Genomic DNA, 12,085 nt, shown 5'->3' on the forward strand with positions numbered 1-12,085 from the left:
CTTAACTTGGGATGAGTTATGGAATCCCTTCCTTGCCATCCACAACTATGATAATTATGATGGATTAATCTCACTAAGTCAACCCTTAACATCGAAGGATAGGTCAAGTGAGCATAATTGTTATTAATCCACAAATCCTAGCTAACTTACTAATTACCTTAGTAAGAAGTTAGCGTTAGTGAAAACAATAACAACTAACAACCCAAGAATTATCAGTAAATATTGGACATTATGACTATAGTAATCCATACTCTCATTTCCCCAAGTCAAGGGGTGAAAATCTACCCCATAATCAAAATTGGCATTTCATCAAACACATAGTGGGCATAATCATAAAACATGGCAAAATTGGAAAAATAATGAAAGCTATGAACCACAAATGACCAAAATCAATGAAAGTAACTCAAACAAACATATAAAAAGCATCAAACATCAAATTCATTAACCAAAACTCAAAATAGCAAAACTATGTATATATTAATAAAGGAAATGAAAATATATGAAAGTGTAGAACAAGTAGTATAATAAAAGAGAAATTAAAGGAATACTTACAATGAAATTTCTATAATCCTAAATCAAAACTTGAAGTATAAAATGCTACAAACCTAATTAAGAACCCTAAGGAAATTTGAGAGAAAACTAACCTAAACTACCCTAAAACTACTCCTAAGTGTATTCTATGAACTATGGTAGTGTGTGTTGTGATATGGTGTTGCTTCCCCCTTCATATATGCTCTAAAGCCTTCAGAAATAGGCCAAAAATCCCCTCAAATCGTGAGCCACGTGACGTTTTAATGAAGTCACGCGCTGGTACGTGTGCGTACGCACAAGGAGTTGTGCGTACGCACTGTGCTTCTCCTTTGTTTCTTTATGTGTTCTCCCTTTGTACATGCTTCCTTCCACTTTTGCCTTGCCAAACTTGCCTCAAGGACCTAAAATCACTCAACAAACATGTCATGGTATTGAATGGCATAAAAGTGGGATTAAAATCACTAATTTAAGCACAAAAAATGGATGTTTTCACATTTAGGCACAATTTAGAGAGAAAACACAAAAGCATGCTATTTAGGTGAATAAATGTGGGTTTATATGATGAATTCCACTAAAATCAAACCAAAATACATCGTCAAATATAGATTCATCATGGTGTGAAGGTGTCAAGTGAAAAGCTTAAGATCGAGCTGTTAAAGTCGTGATCCAAAGCAAAAGAGTATGCTTAAGAACTCTGGGCACCACTGGCTAGGATTTTAGGCAAAGCTAAATTCAAATCCAAAGGGTTCCCCTAGTTAAGTGCCTGTGGCGTTTGTGTATCCGATGGTAATACGGGAAAACAAAATGCTTAGAGTCACGGCTAGGCTCAAGAAGGTGCAAAGAACCAAAAGAAAAAGCTGTGTTCAAGGATCAAGGAAAGATAAACTAAGAGAATCAATAATATCATCCAGATTCTAGTTCCAAGAGATGCCAATACTTCTAAACTTTAAAGGAAAGTGAGATGCCAAAACTGTTCAGAAATAAAAGAGCTATTAGCCCCATTCAATATTTGGAACTGAGCTTTATTGAAAACTCGAAGACTTATTGTGTCTCTCTCTTCCTTTTAGTCTTACTTATTTTTGGTTGCTTGAGGACAAGCAACAGTTTAAGTTTTGTGTTCTGATGAGTGGATATTTTATACGCTTTTTTATGCTATTTTCCTACTGTTTTTACTATATCTTATGAAGTTTTATTATGTTTTAGTAGATTTTAGTGCAAAATTCACTTTTTGGATACTACTTTGAGCTTTTATGTTTTTCCTATGATTTTAGGTGAATCTTGGGTAAATTTGGCTAGTTTTGGCAAAGTCTGATTCAGAGGCAAAGAAAGCATAGCAGATGTTGTTAGGTTCTGATCTTCGTGCATTCAAATGAGATTTTCTGGAGCTACATAGGTCTAAATGACGCATTCTTAATGGCGTTGGAAACCAAACTTCCAGAGCTTTCCAGAAATATATAATAGTCTACACCTTTCTTTGGAATGATGGCCCAAAATGGGGATTGAACGCCCAAACTACCCCCTTTCTGGCGTTCAACGCCCCAAAAAGACTGAAGCCAGCGTTGAACGCCCAAGACTGGTGTTCAATGCCACAAGGGGAGCAAGGAAGTAGCATATCTACCGCTTAGTGGGTGTCCAACGCCCACCCTTTCAGGTTGGACGCCAAGCTCAACCCAAACACTTACTAAGTGGGCCCAGAAGTGGATTTTCGCACCATTAGCCTAGTTTAGTTTATTTCTGTAATTTCTAATATCTTTTTAGGTTGAGTATTAGTATATATAAGGAAATATCACCATTTTTTAGGATCTTCTCCACTACATTTGAACCTTACATATTATTTTCTGTACAGTATGAGCAACTAAACCTCCTAGGTTAAGGTTAGGATCTCTACTGATTTTTATGAATTAATAAAATTACTTTTTCTACTTCAATATATATTTGATTCTATTCTATGATATATTATCATTCTTCATCTTTATGAATTTCGGGGTGGAACGAAAGTGTGACCCCCTATTCTACACGAGTTCTTTACGAGTCTTGACTTTGATAGTATTGAGCTATAGCTTGAGAGTACATCACAGGTTCCAACAAGTTACTTGGGCTAATTGGAATATGTGACATGAAATCTCGTTAGTTAGGGGTAATTGAGGTTCCTGTGGCTCTAAGGGCTAGAATCATAAAGCGTCATTCTCCGATCTGGAAGATCCGACCTTGTCTGTGACGTTTTGAGTAGGATCATCAGAGATTGAATTGCGTGAGCTTTACCCTCTTCCAGATTAATCTAGCCTGTTCGGGTGTTTGGTTTGGACCAGAGGAGATTAACTACCACAACCCATGGCTTAATCACTTACAGCCTTTCCATTGAATAAATCACTCATTGTTGGAGTAGTTAGTATCACGTGTTATTCCAAAAGAATAAATATCTCCGAAGCCTTAACTGATTTCTCACTACTGTTCCTACGTTTTATTGTTATTGCCTGTCTATGCGCCTAAAAAAAACAACAACTATCTTTCTATTCGCCTAACTAAGATCGGCAGGATAACCACAGCTTGCTCAATCCGGCAATCCTCGTGGGATTCGATCCTCATTCACCTGAGGTATTACTTGGACGACCCGGTGCACTTGCCGGTTCAGTTGTGCGAGTCACAAATTCACGCACCATGAACCACCTTCCTATTATGAACCTTTTCTCCCAAACAATAAACACTCCTATCGACCCCAACCCCCAACTGATGACACTCTCATTTCAATTATTCAAGAGCAAAGGGAGCTTTATACTATTCTTCAAGAGCTAGTAACCAATTTAGTCTCCCAACGCTCAGACACTCAAAGCACTCCCATGGCCACATGTGGAGAATCAAACGAAGAGTGAAGTATGAAAGAAAGGTTAGAAACTAAAGTGGAGGATAAGGAGTGGGATTCTGTATTGGAGCAAGTGGAGGAAGCCAAAATCATTGAAGAGAAAGAAGTGGTTGAAGATTTAGAAAATGCTGAATGCCCATGGGAATCTAGAGTTGTAGGGCCCTCTTTCGAGAAATTTAAAATCGATGTCGAGGAGGCTATGCACAATCTCCAAAGCATACTCCGAATGAAAATTGGAAGGAATGGGACAAGAAACAAGTTCCCTTAGTGATGATAATCTTGCATCAAGTCCTCTTGGTGATGATTTTGCATTCGCGAATGATTTCCTTGAGTTTGAGGAATCTCCTCTTTGTCAAGATTGAAGACTTCTCTACCTAGGTTGCCATCTAATCCTTCATTTGAGTGGGTAAAACTTATATTCCTTAGTTTTATTGTCCTACTCGAATTTGGTTTGCTTAAAATGGATGGTAAACTTAGAGCTCTTTGTGGCTTTAAGAGCAAAAGAGAGATGGTTAGTGGTTGGAAACACCATTCTAGGTTTATTGTGGTTGTATCATGAAGGTTTAAATGCAAAGGTTAGCGTAGTGCTACATTGAATGGGTATAGGAAGATGCTTTGGTGTTTACCTAAGAATTCGGATCACTTGCCACCCATTCGGAATTGTCATAATCAACTTGAAGACGGGTGTGAAAACAAAGTTTGGGATCCCGGATCACAAAAAGAGGACCCACTTTGGGAGTGATAAATCCCATTTTTAGGGTTTATCTTGTGCTTAATTGAGTGGATTTTATCTACTATTCTCACACTTATTCATTGAATTCGCATGTTTTACATTTTCCTTCCTAATTTTGTGCTATGATTGAAAACATGCTTCTTTGGCCCTAAATTTGCTAATTTTAATCCTCTCTTATTACTATTCGATGCCTTGATATGTGTGTTAAGTGATTTCAGGGTTTATAGGGCAGGAATGACTTAGAGGATGGAAAGGAAGCATGCAAAAGTGGAAGGAATACAAGAAATTGAAGGAATTGCTAAGCTGTCAACCTTGACCTCTTCGTACTAAATCAGCCATAACTTGAGCTACAGAGGTCCGAATGAGGCGGTTCCAGTTGTGTTGGAAAGCTAACATTTGGGGCATCAAAATGATATGCAATTTACCATAGTTACCATGCAGTTAAGTGATGCGCACGCGTGAATCACGCGTACGCGTGAATCACGCGTACGCGTGACCTTGCGAAAGTTCATCGATGCGTACGCGTGACAGAGCCACGTGCTGGACGTATCAGAAATTGCTGGGGGCGATTTCTAGGCTATTTTTGACCTAATTTCAAGCCCGAAAACATAGATTAGAGGCTACATAGCGGGGGAATCATATACATAACTTTCATTCACATAATTAGAGGTTTTAGATGTAGTTTTCTAGAGAGAGAGGCTCTCTCTTCTCTCTAGATTTTAGGATTCTTTGTTTTATTCCTTCTCAATTTTTGAATTTTATCTTATTTCTACTTATTTCTTTTTTACTTTTAATTGCTCTAGGATTCTAGTTTATTTATTTCCCTTGTTGATTACTTTATGTTGCTATTTTAATTTATGAATTCTCATGTTAGATTCAATTTTCCTTTTTAATGCAATTTGAGGTATTTCATATTTATTGCTCCTTTCTTCGTTTGTTATTATTGATGTTTGCAATTGGTTGTTTGGATTTAATATTCTTTGCTAGTTTTCTATGTTTTTATGTTGTGCCTTCCAAGTGTTTGATAAAATGCTTGGGAGGATTTTAAGTTAGATTTTTATATTCTTAGCTTGAATTGATTAATTTATATTCTGAAAAGATTAGGGCTAGGGCTTTTGATTTTCTTCTGATCTTTTGTGCTTTTTCTTCTGTGCCTGCATTGCCTCCAAAGGGTGACTCTGGGTTGCGGTGGTAATTTTGCTTTGGTGAACCCTGGGGCGCGCTTTGCTATTTTGTTGGCTGCTTGCTGGTTGTTTCTTCTCTTTCTTATTTTGGCCGAGTTGTTTGGTGGTGACGCCTCTTTATTTTCTTGCTGTAGAAGTAGTTTTTATGTCTTCTCGTAGAAATATTGTTGAGATGTCCACAAAGGTCCCCCCTGGTATGGCTGACTGGTCAGATTCTATAGTGTTAGGGTGTGACACTGTAGCGGATCGGGAATATTGTGAACAATTTAGGAGGTTTCATAGGATTTGTGGGAATAGGGAAGATGAGAAAGACTATGAGTTGGTGTCACCCGACCCTGAGGAGAGGGTCAGTTTTTCTCCTTTAAGTCAGGCCGAGCGTCCGTTCTTCTATGCGTATGACTGCTTTTTTACCAAGTTAGGCATTACCCTTCCTTTTACCGAGTTTGAGACCGACCTCCTTTGGAACTGCAACCTTGCCCCTTCTCAACTTCATCCCAACTCTTGGGCTTTTATGAAATTTTTTTAGCTACTGTGCCAAGAGTTGGGTGTCCGACCTTCCCTCAGCCTTTTTCTTTATCTGTTCGTGTTGACCAAGTTGGGGGCGGCCAAGAAGAAGGCTTCTTGGATCTCCTTTCATGCTACCTAGGGTAAAAATGTGTTTTCTATTTTTGATGACTCCTTTCATGATTTTAAGAATTTCTACTTTAAGGTTCGAGCTGTGGATGATGTTCATCCCTTTTTTCTTGATGAGAATAAGGAGCCCACCTTTCCCTTTTGGTGGCAAGAGGAGCTTGTAGTTCTTAAGTATTCGTTGGAGAGTCTAGATGAGGTAGAGAGGGCATTTGTGGGTGTTTTGGAGGAGCACTGGGGGGAGCCTCCTCATTTGGATAAAAAGAATCTTTTAGGGGATCCTGCTCTTCTCCGTTTTGAGCTAGGTAGCGCCCGACTTCCTACAAAGAATTTTTTACTGTCGTTCGTCCGTCATTATCCACTATACAACTATTTTTGTGATTTCTTTTTTTAGAGATGGTTGCCAGCTCCGATTCGATGAAGGTCCTCCGCAAGACCAAGAAAATGGTGGCCGCCCAGAACTTACAGAGAAAGACGTCGGGGGAGGGTTCTTCCCAGATCCCGTCGAAGAAGCCGGACTCTGGGCCTCAAGGTCCGATGAAGATTATTCCGACTTCTCAAGTTCGGGTGGCGTCTACTATTCCGCCTTTGACGACCTCTGGCGCTGCCTCCTCCCCCTCTTCCTCTGGGCCCTCTTTTAAGAGGCAAAGAACTGCTGGTGCTTACAACCTAAATGATGAGGATTTTGATGGTGTAGCCTTTGCTGTGGAGCACATTGCTCCATATGGTTTTATTCCAACTGATGATGTATCCATCCTCAAGCATCTCGATTTCATATCCAGCAATAGTATCCAGATGGCCAACCTTAGTGCTGCACTGTCGAAGGAGTTCAAGAAGTCCCCTATTAATGCTACCAGTGCCTTCCTTGGGAGTGCTAAGGCCGATTATGAGAGGGTAAAGGGATTGAGGCTTGAGCTGGAGGCAAAGAATGTTGGGCTAGAGCTGTCTTTGGAGAAGGAGAAGTTCCGGGCTACTACGGCGGAGGCGGCTGCTAAGTTGGCAGAGGAGATGGTGAAAAAGGCCAAGGAGAGCTATACCCGGACTTATGAGGAGCTCCTTGAGGTGAAGGAAAAGCTCCAATCATCTTATGACGACTATGCCGAGTTACAGGGGCACATAGTAAATGCCATGACCGCCCTGTACGAGAACTTGAAAGCTCAAGCTCGGGTGCTTGCTCCAGATGCCGATCTTACCTTGTTTAGTATGGATAATGTTGTTGAAGATGGTAAGATCGTGCCAGCCGCTGATGATGATAAGACTCTTGTCCCTAATCCTCTTGCCAAGGCCCCTGTGGCTCCTTCTGCTGAGACTCCCCGACCTGAGGCAGACCCTGACGTGGAAATATTGAATGGATCAGATGGTGTTGTCGGAGCTGTCCCGATTTCAGTCATTCCTCCAGCTCCTCAGGATGCGACGACGGGGGCGAAGCTTGATCCTTTGTGACTTCTCCTTTTCATTGATCTTTTTTATTATGTGTTGGTATGGTCCGGTCTGTGGACCTTTAAACTCTTTATATTGTAATTTGTTTTTGGGTTGTTCCTTGACACTTGCAGTTGCTTTCTAGCAACTTTTTAGTCTTTAATAAAAAATGCTTTTCACTCTTGGGTTGCTGTTTAGGTAACCTTTGAGTTTTAACTTTGGAAACTTTGTTGTTTTGACTGTTCTGGTAGTGTGCTGGCTGAGTGATGCTTTTGTCTTTTGGTTGTTGTTTCACCCCTTTTCTTGTCTTTACCTTGGGGTAGCATCCCTTTGTGGTCTTTCTGCCTTTTTAGCCTAGCCACTTGTTAGAATTAGGTGTTGGCCTTTTCTGGCCAACACCCTTCCTGGCGTCCTTGAGGTAGTGTTTCTTTACGAACTTCTACCTTGGTTTATTAGTCTGCACTTCTTCTAGTTGTGCTTGACAACTTTGTCCGAGTTCCTTTATTCTGCTTTTGGCGATTTCGTCCTCGCAGCACGGTGATTGGTGTTTCGGGCTTTTGGTCGGTTTCCAATAATTTTCTAGGTATTGTTCTGTTGCGAACCTTTTACCTTTTAGTTTATTTGGACGACCTTTGAGCCATGTTTGAGTTTTGTGATTGTCTTTGCTTTTTAAGTAACGTCCTTTTCGGACTCCTACCTTTTAGCTTAGCAACTTTGATACTAGGTTTTTCAACCTTTTTCTGACCTTCGCTTAGTTATGAAGGCTTTGTTCCCTTTTTTAGTGATCCTTTAACTGGTTCGACTTCTCTGTCGGGCCTTTTCAAGTTGTTTTTAGCAACCCTATTCTCTATCTGACCTCGTCAGGCCGCTTTATAGGAGTTGCTTTAATAACTTCTAACATTAATTTGGACCTCGTCGCTTCACCTTGCCGACCTTTTCTGGTCGAGCAATGAATTTTGCATTTTTTTTAGCATAAATTAATGCGCCTTGGTAGGAAACTTTTTTAGGGAATCTCTATTTTTAATAAAATTTAATGAATCAAGAATGTAATAGGAGTATATACATGTGTGGGGTTACCCTGCAAGTCGGGCCGCCCTCAGGTCTTGCCCTGGTGCCTCATTAAAAAACCCTTTAGTGGAAAAAAGAGCACACCTTGGCTCAAGACCTTTCTCTAGCTATAGTACCTTTTTAGGTTACAGGCGTGCCATGACCTCGGGAGCTACCGTCCTTGGAGGTCGGCCACCCTATAGTAACCTTTTCCTAGTACTTCCGTAATCTGGTATGGTCCTTTCCAATTAGCAGCTAGCTTTCTTTCTCCTGACCGACCTGTTCCGATATCATTTCGGATTAGGATGGGGTCGTTGGTAGCGAAGCTTTGTTGGATTACCTTCCGGTTGTACCTTGAGGCTATTCGACGCTTCAGAGCTTCCTCTAATCCGAGCTCTTTCTCAGACTTCTAGAAGTAGGTCGTGTTCTTCCTTTTGTGCTCTGAGGTTGGTGTTCTCATTGTAGAAGATTACCCTAGGGGATCTCTCATCTACTTCTATGGGGATCATTGCCTCCATTCTGTAAGCAAGTCGGAAGGGTGATTCCCCCGAGGTGGAGTGAGGTGTTGTTCGATACGCCCAAAGGACTTGGGGGAGCTCTTCAGCCCAGGCTCCTTTCGCGTCCTATAATCGACGCTTTAACCCAGCCAATATGATTTTGTTGGCAGCCTTTGCCTGTCCATTGGCTTATGGATATTATACTGAGGTGAACTGGTGCTTGTTTTTTAGATCAGCGACCTGGTTCCTAAAGCCCGTGTCGGTGAACTGAGTCCCATTGTCCATGGTGATGGAGTGGGGAACCCCAAACCTTGTAAAGATGTTTCTATACAGGAACATCTGACTTCTCTGGTCGGTGGCTGATAAACCACTATTTTATAGTTTATCTTATGTTCAATTGAGTGGTTTCATCAAGTCTTTGCCCACTTATTCATACAAATTGCATGGTTTTACAATTCCTTCCTAGTTTTGTACCATAATTGAAAAATTACTTCCTAAGCCTTTAATTTGTGTATTTTAGATTCTTCTTTATACCATTCGATGCCGTGATCTATGTGTTCAGTGTTTCAGGCTTTGTAAGGTAGGAATGGCTTAGAGGATGGAGAGGAAGCTTGCAAAAATGGAAGGAGCATAAGAAATAAAGGAGACAACCAGCGAGCATTGACGCGCACGCATTGCTCATGCGTGCGTGTGATCTGGAGATTTTCACAGTGACGCGTGCGCGTACCTGACGCGTACGCGTGGATTGGAGTTCTGCAAGACGACGCGTGCGCGTGCCTGACGCGTACGCGTGACTCACGAAGATGACTAGCGACGCGTACGCGTGACATGCGCGATCTGCAGAAATAACAGAAAATGCTAGGGGCTATTTCGACCCGAGTTTTGACCCAGTTTCCAGCCCAAAAACACAAACTAGAGCCAGGAAACATGTAGAGACTCAAGACACATTCTCATTAGCATAGTTTTAGGTTTTTAGATTGGAATCTTAGAGAGAAATTACTCTTCCTCTAGGTTTTCTACACATTCATAGTTTATTAGTTTTATGCTTTTGCTTTTGGATATTGGGAAGAGTCATCACCTCCGTTGAAGTTACTATTCTAGTTTGTTTTCTTACTCCCTTATTATTCCATATTCTTAATTCTTGTTTAGAGTTACAATTGGATTGTTTTTAGAATTTATTTATGCAAAGGAATACTTTTACTTTTAATTGATTTGTAGTTATTGTTTATCATGTCTTTCTTTTATTTCCTTTTTAATTCTATGCAAGTAATTTCATGTTAATGGAGTAGATTCCCAACTTGACATGGGGGTTGATTAAAAGGAGACACTTGAGTTGGAATGCTCAAGTGATTAGTTAAATTGGAAGTTGTTGGCTAATTCTCTATTTACTAACGCTAGACCTTTCCAAGGGAGATGACTAGGATTTGTGAATAAGAGTTAGCTCAATCACTTGACTTTCTTTTATTTAGTAATGGTTAACTAAGTGAAAATAACAACCTCTTTATACTACACTTGAGAGAATTCCAACAAGGATAGAACTTCCAATTAATCATTCCCCCAGTCAAGGCTTTTTATTTCGAATATATAAATTTCTTTTAATTTTCATTGCTCTAAATTACAGTTATTTATTTTCTGTCATTCAACTCTCAAATTTCTCGGAAAATTCCTGATTAATAAGATATCACCCTTTTGTCAACTCGTTGGGAGACGACCTGGGATTCATACTCCCAGTATTTTTATTCAAATTTTGTGACAGCCTTTCTAAATTGATGAGCGGATTTTTGCTGGAACTATACTCGCAACGTATTTCTATATTGATTTCTTAATCGGCCAATTTACGCCTCACATCAATTTTTGGCGCCGTTGCCGGGGAGTTGCAATTGTGTGCTAAATTATTAATTAGTGTACATATTTTTAAATTTTGCATATTTTATTTTATTTTATTACCATGAGTTATACGTTTCTCTCATTGAATGACGCATTCACTGCCTGATCCGAGCTTAGCCGCATTTGATCCTGAAATTGAAAGAACTCTTTCACGTGTTAGGCGAGTTCTGCATCGGTTAGCCTCTGAGGGTGGTGAAGTGATTGTTATCGATTCACCAGTCTCATCTGAGGGCGAATCTGAACCGTCATCTGAGGGAGAAACAAGCTCCTCTACTACTGATTCAGTTGATTCACGTGCAGATAGTATGGCAGCACCTAGGAGGATTACTCTCCAAGACGCTGGAGCCCCAGATTTTACACTACAACCGTATCAAGTGCGTCACCCAAATCTGGCTGCAAATTTTGAACTGAAGACCGCACTAATCAACTTGATGCCCAAGTTTCATGGCTTACCTGCTCAGGAGCCTATCAAGCACCTCAGGAATTTTCAGACAGCCTGTTCTACTGTTAGGCGTCATGGTGCAGATGAAACTTCTATTCTGCTAACCGCCTTTCCGTTTTCTCTTGAGGGAAAGGCGAGGGAGTGGTACTACACTCAACCTGAAGTGACTGTTACTAACTGGGATACACTTAGAAGAGAATTCTTGGAAAAATACTTCCCAGCTGAGGTTACAGATAGATTGAGAAAAGAGATCTCGTGCATTATTCAAGGTGAATGAGAGACTTTTTATGAGTATTAGGAGCGCTTCAAGAATCTTCTGGATGCATGCCCCCATCACATGATTGACAAGTTAGTGTTGATCAGCTACTTCACTCAAGGCATGAAGCCTCGGGATAAGACTACATTAGATGGTGCAAGTAATGGTTCTCTGAAAAAGTACCGCAGATGAAGCGTGGTAACTGATCAGCGACCTAGCTGAGTCCACCCGAAATCACAGGCACAGGAACAGCCACTCAAAGGCTGTTGCAGAGGTTTTCTCTAGCATTGAGACTTCTGCTCTTACACAGAGTATACGTGAGATGACCAACCTACTGAAGCAAATACAGCTAAATCAACAACAACCGCAGCTTCCCCCACCACAACAAAGTCAACAGTTAGTCCCTCAGAGAGTATGCAGAATATGTGCTGATTATAGTCATTACACTGATGAGTGTCCGCAACTCCAACAAGAGGACAACACCGTAGCAGCTACTCATAATTTCTATGACCGCCCGAATCAAGGGTACAATCAACAAGGTGGCAATTATAACTAAGGTGGAAACTACAACCAAAGTTGGCAAGAAAACTCCAACCAGG

General features: G+C 40.6%; 1 non-coding gene and 1 pseudogene across 1 annotated transcript; one reads left to right on the plus strand and one right to left on the minus strand.

Annotated features, from left to right (window-relative positions):
• The first annotated feature begins 6,334 nt into the window (after positions 1-6,334).
• On the plus strand, positions 6,335-6,933 carry LOC148555048 (uncharacterized; annotated as a pseudogene).
• Positions 6,934-11,465: 4,532 nt separating this feature from the next.
• LOC148555049 (small nucleolar RNA R71) lies at positions 11,466-11,569 on the minus strand. Its single transcript, XR_015887605.1, has one exon. It is a non-coding gene; the product is annotated as a small nucleolar RNA R71 (small nucleolar RNA).
• Positions 11,570-12,085: the final 516 nt, after the last annotated feature.

Source organism: Arachis ipaensis, chromosome B6, assembly GCF_059453495.1.
Source record: "Arachis ipaensis isolate K30076 ecotype BB chromosome B6, ASM5945349v1, whole genome shotgun sequence".
NCBI classification, from domain to species: Eukaryota; Viridiplantae; Streptophyta; class Magnoliopsida; order Fabales; family Fabaceae; genus Arachis; species Arachis ipaensis.